This window comes from Pan troglodytes, chromosome 4 (assembly GCF_028858775.2).
Source record: "Pan troglodytes isolate AG18354 chromosome 4, NHGRI_mPanTro3-v2.0_pri, whole genome shotgun sequence".
In the NCBI taxonomy this organism is placed as follows: Eukaryota; Metazoa; Chordata; class Mammalia; order Primates; family Hominidae; genus Pan; species Pan troglodytes.
The window spans coordinates 53,310,309-53,328,591 of NC_072402.2; the positions used below are offsets into that span (position 1 = coordinate 53,310,309).

General features: G+C 42.8%; 1 long non-coding RNA gene across 2 annotated transcripts in view; it reads left to right on the top strand.

Annotated features, from left to right (window-relative positions):
- Nucleotides 1-1,495: 1,495 nt before the first annotated feature.
- The window catches only part of LOC134810078 (uncharacterized), a 52,923-nt gene continuing 36,135 nt past the window's right edge, over nt 1,496-18,283 (top strand). For both annotated transcript variants that reach the window (XR_010157233.1, XR_010157232.1), the window contains exon 1: nt 1,496-1,766. This is a non-coding gene — a long non-coding RNA (uncharacterized LOC134810078). The remainder of the gene's footprint in view (nt 1,767-18,283) is intronic.

Consider the following 18,283-nt stretch of genomic DNA (forward strand, 5'->3'; position numbering starts at 1 on the left):
TAGATAAAGGAAAGATACTGAGTGTGGGAAAAGGAGGAGATATGACCAGAAAGGTGGGAGGGAAGTTTGGATGTCAGTCGGCCCTAATCACACCAAAATCTTTTCAATAATGTGTGATGGTGCTGTTATGAAGCATTTCTCTCTATCCAAAAGCACAGCAGATTCTTTGTGTATTGACTAGAATATGAATAAGATTGGATGCATTTAAAGAGTGCTCACTGTATGCCAGCGAGTGCTCTAAATGCCTATGAGCAACCCAGTAGACCCTGCAACTCCCTGTTATCCTTCCAATTTTACAGATGAGAAAACTGAGGGATGGGGGATCCAAAAGTCACCAAGGCAAGAAGGTGGCAGACCAATAAGAAGAGTAAGAATTACTGACACTTTCATTTTTATTCCTTTTTTTTTTTTTTTTTTTTTGAGACAAGGTATCACTCTGTTTCCCCAGCTGGAGGGCAGTACTGCCATCATAGCTCACTGCAGCCTTGAACTTCTGGACTCAAGGGATCCTTCCTACTCTGTCTCTTGAGTAGCTGGGATTACAGGAAAGAGCCACCATACCTGTTTGATATTTTTAAAAAGAAATTTTTGTAGACGCAGGTCTCGCTATGTTGCCCAAGCTGATCTCAGACTCCTGGACTCAAACAATCCTTCCACCTTGGCCTCCCAAATTGCAGGGGTTGGGAGCCTCACTCATTATTATCTTTGAAATAATTAAGCTCACCTTCCCTCATCCCTTTCCCACATTCACCCTCATGATTTTCATCCTTCTCCCCTCTTGCCACTTACCTTAGATAATCCTAATGAATCCTAAATGTGGGAAATAAAGTTTCACCTAAGGAGGCAAAAACGATGTTCTTGGCATACATAAGGTCCTTCTACAAAGAAGAGTTTTCAAGAAATGGCAACCAATATGCTGTCATTGACAACAATTTTTAAAATGTAAATTGTGATTCAATACTTTAAAAGTACCCAGGGATTCCTCTAAATTGCAATACACCCATTGGGGTGATTCCCCCCCCGCCCCCCCCCCCACACACACTATTGACTAAACAGAGATTATAACCATGGCAACCTTTACATCACTTGACACATGAATATGGAGCACAGCCTTCCTGGTGGGGAGATGTGCTGCTCTGTGTATGTACCCTGTATGCTGCTATAAGACGTGTGTAAACAGACACTCACGTGACTCAGCCAACAACTTCTTTCCTTAAAGAGGATGGGTTGAGTAAGTTCATCCTGTGGCTCTGACTAGAGAAGATAGAGTCCTTATTAACCTTTAGATTAGAAAAATTAAATATATTAGTTTCCTAGAATCTAGGTGATTGCCCAATAAATAGGAGGAGAACAAGTTAAAGTTAAAGAAAGAAAAGCAGATAAATAGCAGAGCAAGAGGCAGGATGCATCATGCCTCGGTCACTACATGTTTGCAGGGTTTTGTTAAAAACAATGGTATGACGTTGAAACTTGGATTGCCTTGAGTACACCCTCACGGCGCTGCTCGTGGGGCAAGCATGCCTGGGAGATGACCTGGGGCACCACGCCCTGCCTATCTCAGACAAGGAACTCCAGGCAGCAGTGGCGAAGCTGAGCAGCCCCATCCTTAAGGGGAGGAGGCCGGCTCATATTTGCCTATTAGGGCCGTGGGACGCCGAGGTTCTGCTGGGTCGCTCCTGGAAATAGATCCTTCCCAGCCAGCACCCGAAGTCAGCAGCAGAGGGCAAAGCACCTGGGCTTTAGCTCCAAGCTCCACGATCCTCCTGGTGAGTTTGAGCCTAAGGGGTTTTTACATGTAGTGTGACTTAAAACCTTTTAGCAATCTTCATATAATTTATATAAAAGAAATAGCTCTTTAGCCAGTGTGGTGGCTCATGCCTGTAATTCCACCTACTGGAGAGGCTGAGGCAGGAGGATTGCTTGAGCCCAGGAGTTGGAGACCAACTTGGGCAACATAGTGAGACCCTTGTCTCTAAAACAAATGTTTTTTAAGTAGCCGAGTGTGATGGTGTGTGCTTAGTGTCCCAGCCACTTGGGAGGCTGAAGCGGAAGGATCCTTTGAGCCCAGGAGTTCAAAGCTTCAGGGAGCTATGATCGAACCAACTGCACTCCTGCCTGGGTGACAGAGTGAGATCCTGTCTCTGAAAAGAAAGAAAGAAAAGAAAAGAAATAGCTCTTTGAAGCAAACCTCTTAAACCTTTAAAAATTGTCTTTGTAACTTGGGGGCTTGTTTGAGTCCAGGAGTTTGAGATCAGCTTGGGCAGCATAGCAAGACCTGTGTCTACAAAAATTTCTTTTTTAAAATATCAAACGGATAAGGTGGCTCTTTCCTGTAATCCCAGCTACTCAGGAGACACAGTAGGAAGGATCCCTTGAGCCCAGGAGTGCCAGGATGCAGTGAGCTATGATGGCACCACTGCCCTCCAGCCTGGGCAACAGAGTGATACCTCATCTCAAAAATTATCTTTGTAACTTGGGTTGACTAATCTCTATTATGAACTATGCAGGGAATTCACCAAATTTATCCTTTCCTTTAATTTTTATCACGAGGCTATGTTTTATGTTCTTGTACAAAGATAGTGTAGATTCAACTTACTGACATTTTTGGAGGCTTGGAACTACCAATAAAGCACTGATAATTATTGTGCTTTACTCTTGAGCTTGTAAAATGCAAGTAGTATGTTTTTAACTTTGAAAGAAAACTTTCACTTTCGTGAGGACCTTGGCTTGCAGCTATATCGAGTGCTACAAAAAAATGCTAATAGCTCCTTAGACTGGACATCCTCTACTTTTTCTCAGCCATGAGTTTTAGACATGCAGTAAGGATTCTTTCTTAAAAAAAAAGAAAAGATTCTATCTACAGTTAACAAAAGTTAGAGGGGTTCTTTTTAATTCTGGAAGGAAAAGGAATTTTTTTTTTGGAGAATATCTCAACCCACGCATAGTAATAAGCACATTATATAATACTTTCAGATACTAACCTTCATTTTCTCTTTCTTAAAGAACTGGTGGTAACCCTTCACTGATGGAGAGAGGGAAATGTAATTGTTCACACTTACTCTGGAGAACTTTTGAACATTTCATGAGGTCTTATTATTAGCTCTGCAATGACATGTCAGCTTCTGTCTTCAGGGTGTTTAATTAGAGATTCATTTCTTTTTGAAAGTGCTGTGTTTAGGCACTGAGTCCTATTCAACTTTTTCCCAGGGAAGGCTTTACATCCCTCTGAAATAGCTATTACTGAGTGATGCTGCAGCTCTTGGTGTCTCTAACCTGGGCACTCTGTTTGCAGCTATATGCCCTTGCTACTGAAGACCACAGTTCTCTCTCAGCACTGTGGCAAAGGCAGAGGCATTTAAAAAGCCCTACCTAATGGGAATATTTTCTTCCTGCTTGGAGTTTGAGTGTAAATGGTTCCTTCACGGGATGAATTATGAATGAGATCATTAACTAGCCCTTGTCTGTTACCCAAGGTATTGCTGTTTGAAAACTTCATGTTCAATATCACCCTGAGTGCACGAAACCCAGGCCTTGAGGAAATGCTGACATATTAAAGGCAGTACAGATGAAGTGGGTGGGCCATCAGGTCATTTAGCCTCAAGCTCAAGGGGGCCCTAGACTGTGGCTGCCATTCTGCAGCAAATTTGTTTAGGAAAACAGAGTGCATCTCATCCTAACATAGATCCTAAATTAAATCCATCAAACTGTCAACTCTCACTATACCAGCAGGAGAAAGGCCAGATACAGTAGTAAGGGGCATCGGAATCTGTAAGCTTCTTTCTTTGTCCTTTCTGAGGCTCTTAGACAGTCCACATACCTGTTGATGCAGTAATACTTTGCCAATTCTTACAGCTGTCACTAGTTAGATTTTGTTATACCTGCTGTCATCAGTCAACAAACCTCTCTTGTTGGTAAGGTATGTCAAAGGCCATGACAATACCAGAGATGAATATGAAGTGTTCCAACAGCAAAAAGAAGTATCTGTCACCCACATTGCTGACCTGTTGGTAAGAAAAGGCATATGAAGATGTAGCGCTGGCCGGAAAGAGGGGCGCCACCAGATGATAGACAGCTGATCCCTAGCAGAGGTCTGCGTTACCTGCAGGGGTGAGCTGAGCCCTGGCTCTTGGGAGAACTGCTCTCTGCACTTGCAATCAGAGGCAGGGCACACAGAAGGGGCCCTGGGAGGCTGGGAGTATGCTCAGGCAAACGTGAAACTCAAGCCTGAAAGCTAAGCCCCAAATCCAAATATGCTGTTACGCAAAGCGTTCGCAGATTGGCTGGCGTTTGATTCTCGTATGAGGTTACTTGTTGGCTTGTGCTGAGTAATTCTCTGGCATGCCTGTGGCTTGTCAGTGGCATTCCTTCCTGAGTCACCACTGGACCCACAGCCTGGCTCAGGGAGCAAGGTCCAGCACTGTCCAAGAGCCTTTCTTTTCAGATGAATCCTAAAGCCCACTGTCCGGATTTGCAGATGTCACCGCGCTTGCTTTTCCATCTTCAGAGATGAGCTGGTAGGCATTTGCAGTGAGGAAGGACTTGAGGAAACATTTTGGGGGTTGCACCTAACTGTTGAAGTGATGAATATTTGTCTGTCATCAGCTGGATGAGAAGAGTTAAAATCCCTGCCAGAACTTTGGAGGCCTAGGGAGATGGCATCTCTCACGGGAGCAGCATTAGGCCAATTACAATGCTCAGCATTTCCCCCAACACCCTAGGTTCAGAGTTCTTTGCAATCAGTTTGTTTCTTTAGCTGAGTTTCTTAAACACACATCACCCCTTGTGGAGCTCTCTGGGCCTCCACCCAAAAGCTAAAGGATACAAAGAGGCAGAAGAAAAGACTGAGCAGCAGACTCTACCCAAGAGGGAAACCAAGCCAAACATTTCAGCGTTTCATTATTCTCCAAAAGCCTGTCAATACTACAAAGGGGAAACTGGGAACAGCCAAAATGTGCAGCATAAAAGGTTGGCCACATACATGATGGGAAAACAAGCCATCATTTAAATCATGCAGTAGACTGTAGAAGAAACTTTAATGATGTGGAAACATATAAACAATATATTGTTAAGTGAAGAAAGTTTTAAAACAGCATGGGCAATATGATTATATTTTATGAATATATATGTATAGTTCCAGGTGATACACACATATAGAAAAAAGACTGAAAGGATATCAATTAAAATGTTAATGGCAATATTTCTAAGTTGGGATGGACTGTAAGTGACGTTTCTCTTTTATCTTCCAAATTTTCTATAATGAACATGTTTTAACTTTATTTTTTACATCTTTATTATTATCTTGATTATCAAATGAAACTTGCTCACAGTATGAGATTCAAACAATATAGAAATGTGTAAGATCTGAAGTAAAATTTCCTTCAATCCTGCCTAAGAGATAGTTTCTACCAAATCTATATTTCCAAAAATATTATGCAATGTTTATATATTAGAATTACACATAGTACTTGAACTTATCTTTTTTTTTCACTTAAAGTACCTGGGATATATTCCCAGGTATGTGTGAGTGGTTTCTTTCTTTTCTTTTTTAAGTCTATCAGCTAGATCTCTGGGAGGCCAGCAGGGAATGGGAGATTCTCCGGCCTTCCTGCTGCAGGTAGGCAAGGGAATGAATGGGCACTGGAGTCACAGATGCCAGAGCTGAAAGGAATATTAAATGGGGCTTAATTTAGCCCCTTATTAAATGATGAAAAAATGAGGGTCCAGAGACCAGAATCCACATCTTCTAATTCCTCATCTAATATAGTTTTTACTATGCCACACTGCATACAGTATAAAACAGATATTAATAAGTGCTTTTCAAAGAGCTTCCACCTTGCCAACCTTTTGTTTCAGCCTTATCCTCCTTAGCTGTTTTTGTGCTGCTGATAAAGACACACCCGAAACTGGTCAATTTACAAAAGAAAGAGGTTTAATGGACTTACAGTTCCATGTGACTGGGAAAGCCTCACAATCATGGTGGAAGGCAAGGAGAGGCAAGTCACATCTTAGATGGATGGCAGCAGGCAAAGAAAGAGTTTGTGCAGGAAAGCTCCCCTTATAGAACCATCAGCTCTCATGCAACTTATTTACTATCATGAGAACAGCACAGGGAAGACCTACCCCCATGATTCAATTACCTCCCACCAAGTCCCTCCCACAACATGTGGGAATTCAAGATGAGATTTGGGTGGGGACACAGCCAAACCATATCACCTCCCTTGAGCAAACTGGGGGAAGGGATCTTTCCTGTTTTAAAGATAATACTAGCCAACACTGGCTGGGCACCATGTGCCGGGTTCTAAGCCAAGCTATTTGCCTACATTCTCTCACATGTTCTCACATGAACTTTCTGAGTTGGTACTATTGTCATGCCCATTTTATAGATGAAAAAAATTAAGACTCAGAGACTTTGAGTAACTAGCCAAAGGCCCCACAGCTGAGACATGATGGAGCTAAGGCTTCAACCTATGTCTAGCCGTAGAATCCTTACTTTTAAACATTACACTCTATTTTTTGCAGGCTTAGCACATAAACTTTTCCCATACAACAAAATTTAATTACTCTTTCCCTTTTTCTTTTGTTGTTATCCAGTCCTTCTCAAATGAAGTGAAACAGGAATGACATTAGAAAATGCAATCTGGTGTCAAGCAGGGTTCAGGGGCCTCACTTGGTGTTCAGGACTCTGTGCCAAACACTGGGGTAAAAACAAAACAAAACAAAACACCCAGTTCCAACCACAGCTATTCTCACAGTTGGCAAAGGAGTCACCTGGCACTTTTCCTCTGGAGATTCAGCGTGTCCCATACAAGGTGGTAAACTGCTTGCTCCCCGGTATTTTTATTTCTTATGTAATTGTGCACTCCTTTCAACTCGGCCAACACGTTAGCACTTGTAGGTAAAGCTGATCTTTTTTCAGTCAGACACACAATACACACTGAGTCATGTGTAAAAGGCTCGTACAATGTTTTTGTTGTGAACAGAGCCCCAAGGGCCTCGTCTTACAATCCTCACATGTGTGTGACCCTCATGAAGAGAGGGCTGCCTGGTGCTGCAGTGTGTGGTCTTCTGCACGCAACAGCAGGATATCTGGGTGCATGGTGAGCTCTCACCTCACCCACCCAACGCTGGCCTTCCATAAGCTGGTGGTTTGGGACTCACCCAGACATTTGTACTGTAGCCTCTATCATTTGTTCACCTTCTCCTTCTTTCCCCTTCCAGTGCCTTCTCCCCTAGCCCCAAGCTTCTGTTACATCTCTCTGCCTTACCCATTTTCTGATTTGTTTTCTCTCCTTGTGTCCTGGAAAGCTGCACTATCTCCACTATTGCTCCACAAAGCACAGCGCCGTTCCCCTTTCCCTTTCTCCTGTCTTCCGCAGAGCCTCTTCTCTGTTCCCGGCCCTGTCCCACATGCATCATTTCCTCTCCTTTCTCTGCTCTCCAGGCTCTCTGTCACTATTGTATCCATTTTCAGCAAACAGGCTGCAGGTGCCATTCTGAATGTGGAGACTCTGTGTGTTGAAATGATTCAACACATTGACTCAGTGGCCTGCTGCTTGGGTAAACTTCCCAGCACTGCTATTTACTAACGAGATAACCTTGAGAAAGTTACTTAGCCAGTCTAAATCTCATGTTCCCCTCAAGTCAAATGGGGATAATGAAAAACTCTACTTCTTAGAATTGTTGTGAGCCTTATATTATGCTCCATAACCCTGGGGTTGGGGTTTCGGTTCCAGGGTTCCAGACTTGTATATGCCTTACTAGTTGGATGGTCTTGACCAAGATACTGACCTTCTCTCTGACCAAGTGTCCTCACTTCTAAAGTGAGAGTGATAATAATAGGACCTACTATATTAGTGTACTGGGAAGATTACATCAGTGAATAAACATAAAAGCACCTGGAATAATAAATGGCACACAGGAGCTTTCCCCAAAAGTTGGCCATCATGATATTTGTTCGTGATAAAAGATGCCTAGAATGCAGCTTGCCTGGAGGCACTCACAAGGTGGTAGTTACCCTTTGCTGCTCTCGCTGTCCACTCTGGCTGCTCACCTCCAGGAAGTCTGGCCTAGGAACATACAAGTCAAGAACTGAAACAGGAAGGAAATAACGTGGCAGGTTTTCTATTATAGCTCACTGTGCTTTCATCCTAATGTTGCAGGTAGAACAATAATGTCTTCCTCAATTATTCCACAAAACAACGTTTGGAAATCACATTTAATTTCTCTCCTTAAAGGAAATAACATATATAGCATGCTTCGAGCAGGGCTTGGGGCTCCATAAATTGTCTTGCTCATTTATTTATGTAAGACCACTCTAGCCACATACAGAAAACATAGAAGAGAAAGAAAAGGAAAAATAAATCCTTTCCTTAAGTCCACCCTTGTTGTCATTTTGTACTCTCATGTTTTAATGTACTATGATAACTCATATTTTAAAGAATTCCACTGAGAATCATTTCAGGGAGTGAAGATTCTTTCTTAGATAGTTAGGCCCTTCAAGACTGCCAGAAAAGGATATGCCTGGATTCTCTTTGGTAAAGTGAGGAAGCCCAGGGTATCCTCTCCTCTAGCATTGTCCAGGTCAGAACAGCCTCAAAATCCCTTGGAAGATCTCCTGAGCTGGAGCATCCCCAGCATTTGTATTTTCCAAAACAGAAGGTGCTAGGATTCATTTGTCATCAATCAACTCAAAGGATAGACTATAGCACCAGATCCCCTCAGAAATGTTCTAGTTCTTTTTTTTTTTTTCCAGAGGAGAACCATGGCTGCAGAGTGTTAATAATACACACATGACAGTTAAGGCTTATAGATCCCTTTTTTGTAAAAAATAACAGTCCCCAGCTGGGCACAGTGGCTCATGCCTGTAATCCCAGCACTTTGGGAGACCAAGGCGTGTGGATCACCTGAGGTCAGGAGTTCAAAACCAGCCTGGCCAACATGGTGAAACCCCGTCTCTGCCAAGATTGTGCCACTGCACTCCAGCCTGGGTGACAGAGTAAGACTCTGAAAAAAAAAAATCCATTAATGGTGGTGCATGCCTATAATCCCAGCTACTATTTGGGAGGCTGAGGCAGGAGAATAGCTTGAACCTGAGAGGCGGAGGTTGCAGTGAGCCAAGACTGTGCCACTGCACTCAGAGAGCACGCCACTGCACTCCAGCCTGGGCAACAGAGCAAGACTCTGTCTCAAAAATGAAAAAAAAAAAAAACAACCAAAACAAAACAAAAACAGTTCCCTTGGTCTACCTTCTGTAGGAATTGAGCTTTCATGCAGTGGGTTCATTTTAAGTTTGGAATACTGAGCTATCAGGATGTGTCTTCTGGCTAGTGGAGACTTCATATTATGTGCATTAACTGCCCTCTTCCTATCAACACCCAAATATCTTCATAAAAAGTCACTGGAAGATTTTATGTCAGAGGAAGAAAATATAGATATGACTAAGAAAAGTTTTCAATTAAAAAAATGTAAACTCCTTGGAGCATAATGTCCTAAAGGGCAGGAGAAGTCTAAAACAGCAATAAAATTGTCAGCTTTTAATAACCAGCCATGTTTCCATGGTACTTTATCATTTGCAGTGCATTTTAAACAGCTATTACATACTCATTTGTTTGTTTACTTATTCCTTCAACACCAGGACCATACTGTGACTTTTGTGGGTCCTAGGACCTTTGCCTTCTTGGGCCCCTTCCTCCATTAGAAAAATTAAAATAGCTTAATAGATTTTGTGGGTCCTAAAAATTTCATTTTTTTCTAATGCGAGGAAAATTGAAACATTTTCTTCTGTCCTGACAGTTCATTTTTTTCTTTTGATTTTAAAATAAATTAAAACATTTTCTTTAGCTAGGGGTGGTGATGCACACCTGTAGTCCCAGCTACTCAGGAGGCTGAGGTAGGAGGATTGCCTTAGCTGAGGAGGTCAAGGCTGCTGTGAGCTGAGACTGGACTACTGTGCTCCAACGTGGACAACAGATAGAGACCCTGTCTCACACACACACACACAAAAACCACCCACACACACACACGAAAACAAAACAAAGGAAAATATTTTCTTGGGCCCCTAAAAAGCACTGTGAGCCCAGGCACTATGCTTACTGTATTTCTTGGAGGGGCCAAGTATGGGCTATGGGTTAGAGACACAAAGATGAGTATATGCAGCCCCGACCCTAAAGAGCTCAGCAGTCTCAGGGAAGCAGACGTGCAAGCAAGCCATTTGGTGGCTGGCAATCAGGGCTATGACTAAAGTCTGTTACTGGTTCTACAAGAGCATGGAGGGGTCAGCTCCTAACTCTACAGACAGTGGGAGGACAGCTTTGTGAAAGGAGCATTGCTCAAGTGGCTGTTTAAGCCAGCATTTTTCAGCAATTTTGTGTTTGAGGCCCACTTTCAAATTTTATAATTTCTTGATAAATTAACAAATTAAGAACACTGGGCCAAAGAAGCAAGTTTCAGAGAATTGAAGAAACTTGCTGTTAATTTTGGTATATGGAGATATATGTGGTTTTTGTCTTCTGATCAATATGTAAGATGTATTTTTGCTACAACTGGATACATATGGTCACCTCAATGTTAGCCAATAGTGTCAAGCTAAGCACCTTTTGGCTCAGGACAGAGGGTACTGGCTGAGAGGGAGATGTGGGACTGGCTGAGAGGGAGATGTGGGAAGTTCAGGGCATCGAGCTGGTTCCAAAGGAAGACCACGTATTCAATGGGGCATGAAAAGCTTTTCCTCTTGATTACATGAAAGACTGCAGCTAGGAACCAACATAATTCTTCTCAGTGCTGAAGAACAACCAAACCCACAAGGTGATGATAATGTTTAGCCTCCTTTGTGGGAAAAATATATTCTAGACATTGATCAAAATCTGGCAACACACTTAGTTGTCAGGTGTTCAAGATACACCAGCCTGCCAAGCTACAGTGGTTGATATCTGCTACTCTCAGAATAATAACTGCAAATACTTAGAATGTCCCAAGGACCATTCTAAGAGATATATATTTGTTTATAATCCTCATCACAATCCTACTATGTGAGCATTATTTTGATGCCCATTTTAAAAATGAGGAAACTGAGACCTGGAGACTTTTGATGATCTGCCTTAATAAGCAGCAGAGCTAGGATTTGAACACAAGCATTCTGGATCTAAGATCTGTGCTCTCAATCACTACACTTCACTACTTGTGGATGCTTCTTACACACCCTCTGCTGTCTTGCGCCTGCCTCTGAGCAGCCTCACACAGGAGCAACCTGACAACGCCTCACCGCAGGCTTCTCACTGGGCACTGAAGAGTGGAACAGGAGCGCACTCATCGCCCTGCCATGAGCAATCCACAAGTGCTTCGAGAAGCTAATGTCCTAGAACAAATGGATGGATCCCAAGACTGATTTCGCTTGGCATCTCAGACAGCCCCATAAGGTCCAGCAACCCATCACAAGTTGCCCTGGCAGCGCTGCCAGATAAAATCCAGGATGCCCAGTTAACTTTAGACACCAGACAAAGAACAAATGATTTTTAAGTATTAGTATGCCCCAAATACTGTCTGGTCCATAGGAAGAGTGAAAAATTCTTTGTCATGTATCCAAAATTCAAAGTTAACTGGGTGTTTGGTAGTTGTATTTGTTAAACAGGAAAACTCTAAGCAGTAGCCAACTTGCCAGTATGGCGTGGCACAGGCTTTCCTTCCTTCCCTGCTTGGCTCCCTATTTCTCATCCAGCTCCTGGGGGTCACATCCACAATAAAGAACAGGTAGGCCTTTGCCTTGGCCCCAGCTTTCTGGGAACCCAGGCTACGACCCAACTGGGCAAGGGTTTTTCCAGGCAGACAAGGTAGCTGTAATGCTCCCAGCTTTCCTGTGAGGTGGGGACTGCTGCTCTCAGCATGGCACCCACATTACAAGTAAGAAGGCCAAGGTTCAGGGATATCCATCCATTTGCCAGGACTCACACTCTGCCGCTCCAGCTCCACCAGTCTCTTACTATGAAAGAGTTTTCCAGACTATTCTTGAGAAACATTTCAGCATTATTAGAAAAGGCATTAATTGGCTTAGGCAATCATTGATTCATTTAACAATTACCTCCATTTGTTGAAAGAAACCCTCTCAGCCACGCTGTCAAAGGGATCCTGTGACATACGCACTGGAGAAACAGTCTCAGCGCAGCTGTAATGTCAAGATGTTCGATGTCTCCTGTTTTACGCTTGTTGGAATGGTCAATGTTAAAACATGAAGTTTTCAACTTCAGATCTTCACAATGAAACCAGCAGTTTGTTATTATTTCTGCATATGACTAAATATAATGTTCATTTCAAAAGTAATGACTGATTGCAAAGAGATACATGCAGAAAGCCTGAAATTACAATTGCCTGTCACCTGAATCAGAAACTCAGTTCCCTTTTCATTGCATTTCCCTGTAGGTTGGCCTCTGAAAGAGCTGAAATACTATAAACTACCATTTGGGACAGTTGGAGAAAAACAGCAAATATTAGAAAACCTGTGCCAAAGCACTTGCACCCAGTGGGTATACACAAGAATGTAACCTCCTCCAGACTTTCAAAAACAAAGCCAAACCTTGGCTGCAAATAAGCCTCAAATGAGAAAGAAACACTCATTTGCTTCTGAAAAATGGGAAAGGCTGTACTTTATCTACAAGGTGTTCTTTTCCTCATAAACCATGAGAAACAGACCTCTTTTTTGTTCTCTTTGTCTGCTGGAACTTCATTTTGAAGGAAGGAAGTTACAAGGAATGAACCACCTTGTAAGGGCAAGAAAATCTTTCTCCACAGTGTGGCTGGATTTGCTCCTGGAAGCAGCCACTTTGGTAGGTCTCTCCAATGAGGCTTTTTCTCACAGCAGTCCAGGGAAGCAGATGGATTAGATGGCTGGCTCTGGTTACCTATGGCTGCCTGCCCAGTCCCCTGGGCATTCCAAGGCCCCACCTTCCACCTGGCCCATGACCTCTGACCCTGGCCCTGTAGCCAGCAAGGGTGTGGGGAAAGAGCGGGGTGGGTATAGGTATCAGTCTGCCTAGGCCCAGGCTACAAATGAAAGAGTCAGTTGTTTCCATGCCTCATGCTCCCTTGTGCGGTCCTGGGAGCTGCAGAACTGGTATTTCTCCAAATCCTGGTGGCTCACATGGCTGTGTAGACAAGCTGTACTTACAGGGGTACACGTGTATGTGTGTTGCATGGAAATCAGCAGTCCTGCTTCCAGTCCCAGCTCTGCCTCTGCCTCATTCTGGGACTTCAGAGAGCCCCTTTGCCACTTCAAGGAGCCTCAGTTTTCTCATCTATGAAATGGCACTGTTGGATCCTTGTAAGTGCTTGGGAAAGGGTGGGGAGTGGGGTGCAGAGTAGGGGCTGCTGACCAGGCAGTTTCCTGCCATCCTCTATAATCCTGCTCACCACCACCCCGAGGGCAACAAAAACAACTCCACCTTCATCTGTCTTGTATTTTGTATTTTCACATAAAACCTTCTCAGAAGAAAAACTTTTGTTGGCTTCTAAAAACCACTGGACTAGGCGATCTCTAAGTGACCTATGAAATTGATTATTCTGTAATTCCATGATTCCAAAACAAAAACACAGACTTAGACTTTTTAAAGGATCGTGTGCTGTTTGGGAGGGTGAGAAAATTATGACATATGTAGTGATGTGTTTCTGATACTGAAGATTCTCTTATGCGGCACCCCCCGCTTCCACCTGCCACAAAGGGAACATATAAAGTTTCCAGAGTCCTAGCCCCCTCCTTTGTTACACCTGATAAAGGCTCACATTAATTATTTAGCCAATGGTGCTAACTGGAACATAGTCATATGATGAAGCTGCCTTGAAAACATTTCCGCGTGTAACATAAGGCTTTTGCAACTTAAACGTATTTTTTTCTTCTTTCATATCAGCAGTTATTTTATGGAACTGGGCTGAGACAGCTTAGCAACAAAGGGCACTGGGTTGGTGAATTATTCATGTAATCTACATTTCCTGGCTGCTGTGGATAATTGACAGGTGTCATGTCACCTTTTACAAACGTCCCACAATTATGGACCATATATCAGTGTTGGACTTCGAAGTAATGCTCCCTTTCTAAGCTAGTTTCATATTTTATTTACAGCTTGGTGGCATTTTTGACTTGGCTGCCTATTTCTCTCACTTTTGATTCCAAGCCTTTTGCTCCACTTAATATAACCAGGAACATTTAAATAATGAGACTCCCTCTCAGTTTGCTAAAGGCAGTCATTCATTGCTGTGGTGTCTTATTCATTCAGCCATTATGTTAGTCAATTTCTTGATTTAAGAAATGCAGGATGAAATGCAACTGTAAGGAAACCATGATATAATTTTTTTTTTATGACTTGTTTTGTTCACAAGGGAAAAACCAAAAGCAAATCTTCCGTGTGTCTGACACAAGTTGTAAACTGTGGGGGAAAGTTGGCTAGTTAAAGAATATGACTTAGTTAATAGAAGATGGCATATTTCAAATCTCCACCAGAGTTGGAAGGTTTCTAGCATTAGAAACAAAGCCAAGGCAAGTTCTATTTAGGCCTACTGAGAAAATCAGGTAAGAAAATAAACCTGCAGTTGATAACCCTGAAGACTAATGACAGAACATAGCCATACATGAAACTGAAACATTCAGAGCAAACTGGAACCTTCGGAGTCCTCTAGTCTACCTTTCCACTTTAGCCATCAGGAAACTGAGTCCCAAGACATGTAAAGGTTTGTCCACCATCCCAACACCAGTTAGTGGAAAGGCTACAAGCCAGGTCAGCCGGTTCCTCCTCCAGCACTGTCACCGTTCTGCCCTGGCCTGGAGCACTCTCCTTACCTCCCGGGATTCATTCACTTCTTCTACTGCCAGTGATCTCTGACTCTTCCTTGGGGATATTCACCCCTTCCTAACACTCAGCTCTGTGATTTGTGTAGAATTATCTCAAACTCACTCTCGACATGAGCATGATTGATTAAGTCCATCAATTTTCCTGAATGGAATGGCCACATGACCTAAACTGGACCAGTAAGATACAGTGAACCCCAGCACTTGGATGGGAGCTGTTGGAAGAGATTTTCAGTCCTACTAGATTGGCTGTTGTAAGGGTGTGAGGTCTGGAGCTGCTACATATTATTTTGCTACCAATATGGGAAGAGGCTGGAGCTACAGGAAGTGGGTGGGGAAAATGTATCATGTGATGCCTGTGGGTGAAGCTTGCCAACACAAAACAACTGGGCAGAGAAAGCAAACCTGGGTTAAGTAAACATATCATTTATCTTCTAAACCAGGACAATTCTGAGAATGAAAAAGGGCAGGACAAATGCTAAACCAGACAGGATGCCGGAACAGTAGGCATAAACAGAACTGTTCTGGGCAAACAGGGACACACAGTCATCCACTCTACGATGACACTGTCTGAGCTGCTAGATTAAGCCTTGACTCTGAATTCAGCTGGCTGGATTCAGCTAGCACTCTATTTGGCCTTTTTAGTCTCGGTAACAATGAACTCACTTCATTGTTGAAACCAATTTGAGTTAAGAGTATTGTAACTTGTATGTAAAGCTTTAACTTACACAAATATGCTGCTTCCTAAGTGTTGCACTTTCTAAAATCTTGTCCTACATCATATCGGAAGTTTGTAATTAAAGATTATTATTGTATGTTTTTCGTATGTTTTCACTCATAAGTGTGAGCTAAGCTATGAGAATGCAAAGGCGTAACAATGGACTTTGGGGACTCAGGGAGAAAGGGTGGGAGGGGGAGTGAGGGATAAAATGCTATAAATTGGGTTCAGCGTATACGACTCGGGTGATGGGTGCACCAAAATCTCACAAATCACCACAAAAGAACTGACTCAGGTAACCAAATACCATCTCTTCCCCAAAAATCTATGGAAAATTGAAAAAAATGCTTTAAGAAAAAAAAGATTATTATTATATGCTTTACTTTTATAAATATTAATACTTAACTTTTACTGCAACCAGTGCAAACTGTCATTTTACAGATAAATTCCAAATTAATTATCTTACTTACACCAGTAACCCTGTGAAATAAGTATCGTGTAAGATTTGGGGAAGTTAAAAAATTAACCCAGACTCTCGTGGCTGATGTGGCAGATACGTAGTGGTGGCTCTCTTGGGGGTTAAAACCCACAACACTGATTTGTATTCTTTGCCAACTTCTGTGGCGTAACTATCCCAACAAGGTCTGATCTCAGGGTATCAACCTGACATCATTGAACACAGAGTTGGGAGGCAATATCTTGTTCTCACAAGCCAGCTGTGGTATCCCATGGCATGGAGCGGTCATCCAAGGCTTCTGATTCCCTTTCATCAGTTCTTCTCATTTTTATGCTCCAGCAGTTTGGTGTAAGGCAGTTCTGAATTGTGCTGTCTTAACAATTGCAAATGTGCCCCAGGGCCAGTGGTACAAGAGGCCTTCAAAGGAGAGTTCATCAGAACAGAACAGCAGTGACCAAGCCAGTCCAGAGTTTGCATTTCTCCAGCCTGACCTCACTGATGCCCACCCCGGGCAGGAACTGCTGCTGGGACTTGAGCATTTGCTGTGCTCCCTACTTGGATGTGACTACTTCCTGGTGCCCCCTACTTCCAGGTTCTCTGCCCTGCCTCCTGGACCACTATGTGGAATAGCCATTGGGGCAGAAATACAGAAACGGATGGTCTTAGAGTTCTTTTCCTCTGCCTTGGAGTCCTTCAGCCTGGCTGAGGACTACAACAGTCTTTGCTATTCTCTGATCATGGCTGTCAGAGCTAGGTCCCCTGCAGTGAGGGGGACACTTCCAAGCCCATTCACACTCATTATCTCATTTGAAGGTATTGACTGCATTGTGTGCTAAATGCTTTGCCTCAGCAGAGAGAGCTTGGAGAACAGTTGAGTCATGTGAAAACCCTGGTGGCAGCAACCTAATTTGAAGTCCTGGGGCTTAGGGGAAATTAGCCAGTCTTTTTTTCCTTTTTTTTTTTTTTTTAAATTAGCCAGTCTTAACAGGGCTTGCTTTACAAACTCAAGCCTACCGGTTGTAAGCAATGCCACAGTAACTTTAATTGTCAAAAATCATGGAGCCGTTGAATGGCACGGTAAGAGTAATTTTCCATCTTTGACATTCAGAATATGTAAAAATTATAAGAAGATCTTCTAGTTATAATTCAACTCAAATCATGATAGAGCACTTTTTAAATGTAACTGCTATTTCCTCCTGTGAGTTAGGAAGGAGGGGAGTGATGATGACACCACAGTATTAATATTAGCCAGTTTCACTGTGGTCAGTGCTCACTTGGCCACACTCAGAAGGATAACGGGAAAAAATCATTTTGGTTTTATTTCGGAGGGGGTTTTATACTTATGTTTAAATATGAAGATGTTAGAGCATCTGAACATTCCCTTAGAATGACTTAATGAAGCAAGTTTAGGAAGAATTGGGAAACTGCCTGCCCTCTCTCCAGGCTGCCCTACTGCAATATAGTTCCTGGGTGAATAAGGGTTCTTTTACAGAACTATTGAAATGTTCGTGTCCCCTCTAGATTTTCCTATAGAAATGATGGTGACTGGGCCTCATATTGCTTTTCCACACGCAAAGAAAATAGAATTGAAGTGAATCAACCAAACAATATTTTTTTGAATCAAGATGAATGTGGTCATGCAAGGTGTGTAGAGCACAAAGCCATAGTAAAGGCCATGGTCTCTGCCCATTTCAAAGGATGTGATTTGGCTGAGGGGCTGACCTGCTAAACAGCAGGAAGCTATCCATTGCAGCTTATCATAAAGAGGTAAGCTGGTATGGATGGCTCAGGCTGTTGAAATTCGAAAGAATTGGAGATCAGGGAGGGCTGGAAAGGTCAGAAAAGAATTCAGGAAGGAGGGGAGACGTAAGCTGGGCCTTGAAAGGTGCACAGAAAAGGGAGGATATTTCAGCTAAGATGAATGAAAGCACCATGGGACAGTTAGAGGCATGAATATCCAGGATGTTTCTATACATGAGTGCCATTAAGCAGCTAGGGTTCTCCCATGGAAAGTAAGTGAGATGTTAACACCACGAACTCCTCAGCAGAGCAGGCCTTAACTGTTCATAAAGCTAAGAATGAGCAGGCAAATCTAGCCACCATTAATAGGCATTATCTATAGTCCAAGTATATCACACAGTGATTCTGAATAATATTTCTTGAAACATCAGCATCCACACATATTCAAAGGGAAAAGTTCTGATATTTTCAGCTGGTGACCAAATTGGATGATGCACAGCTGATTTGATTTGCTGTATAGTGAATTTTGTCATTAGGATGA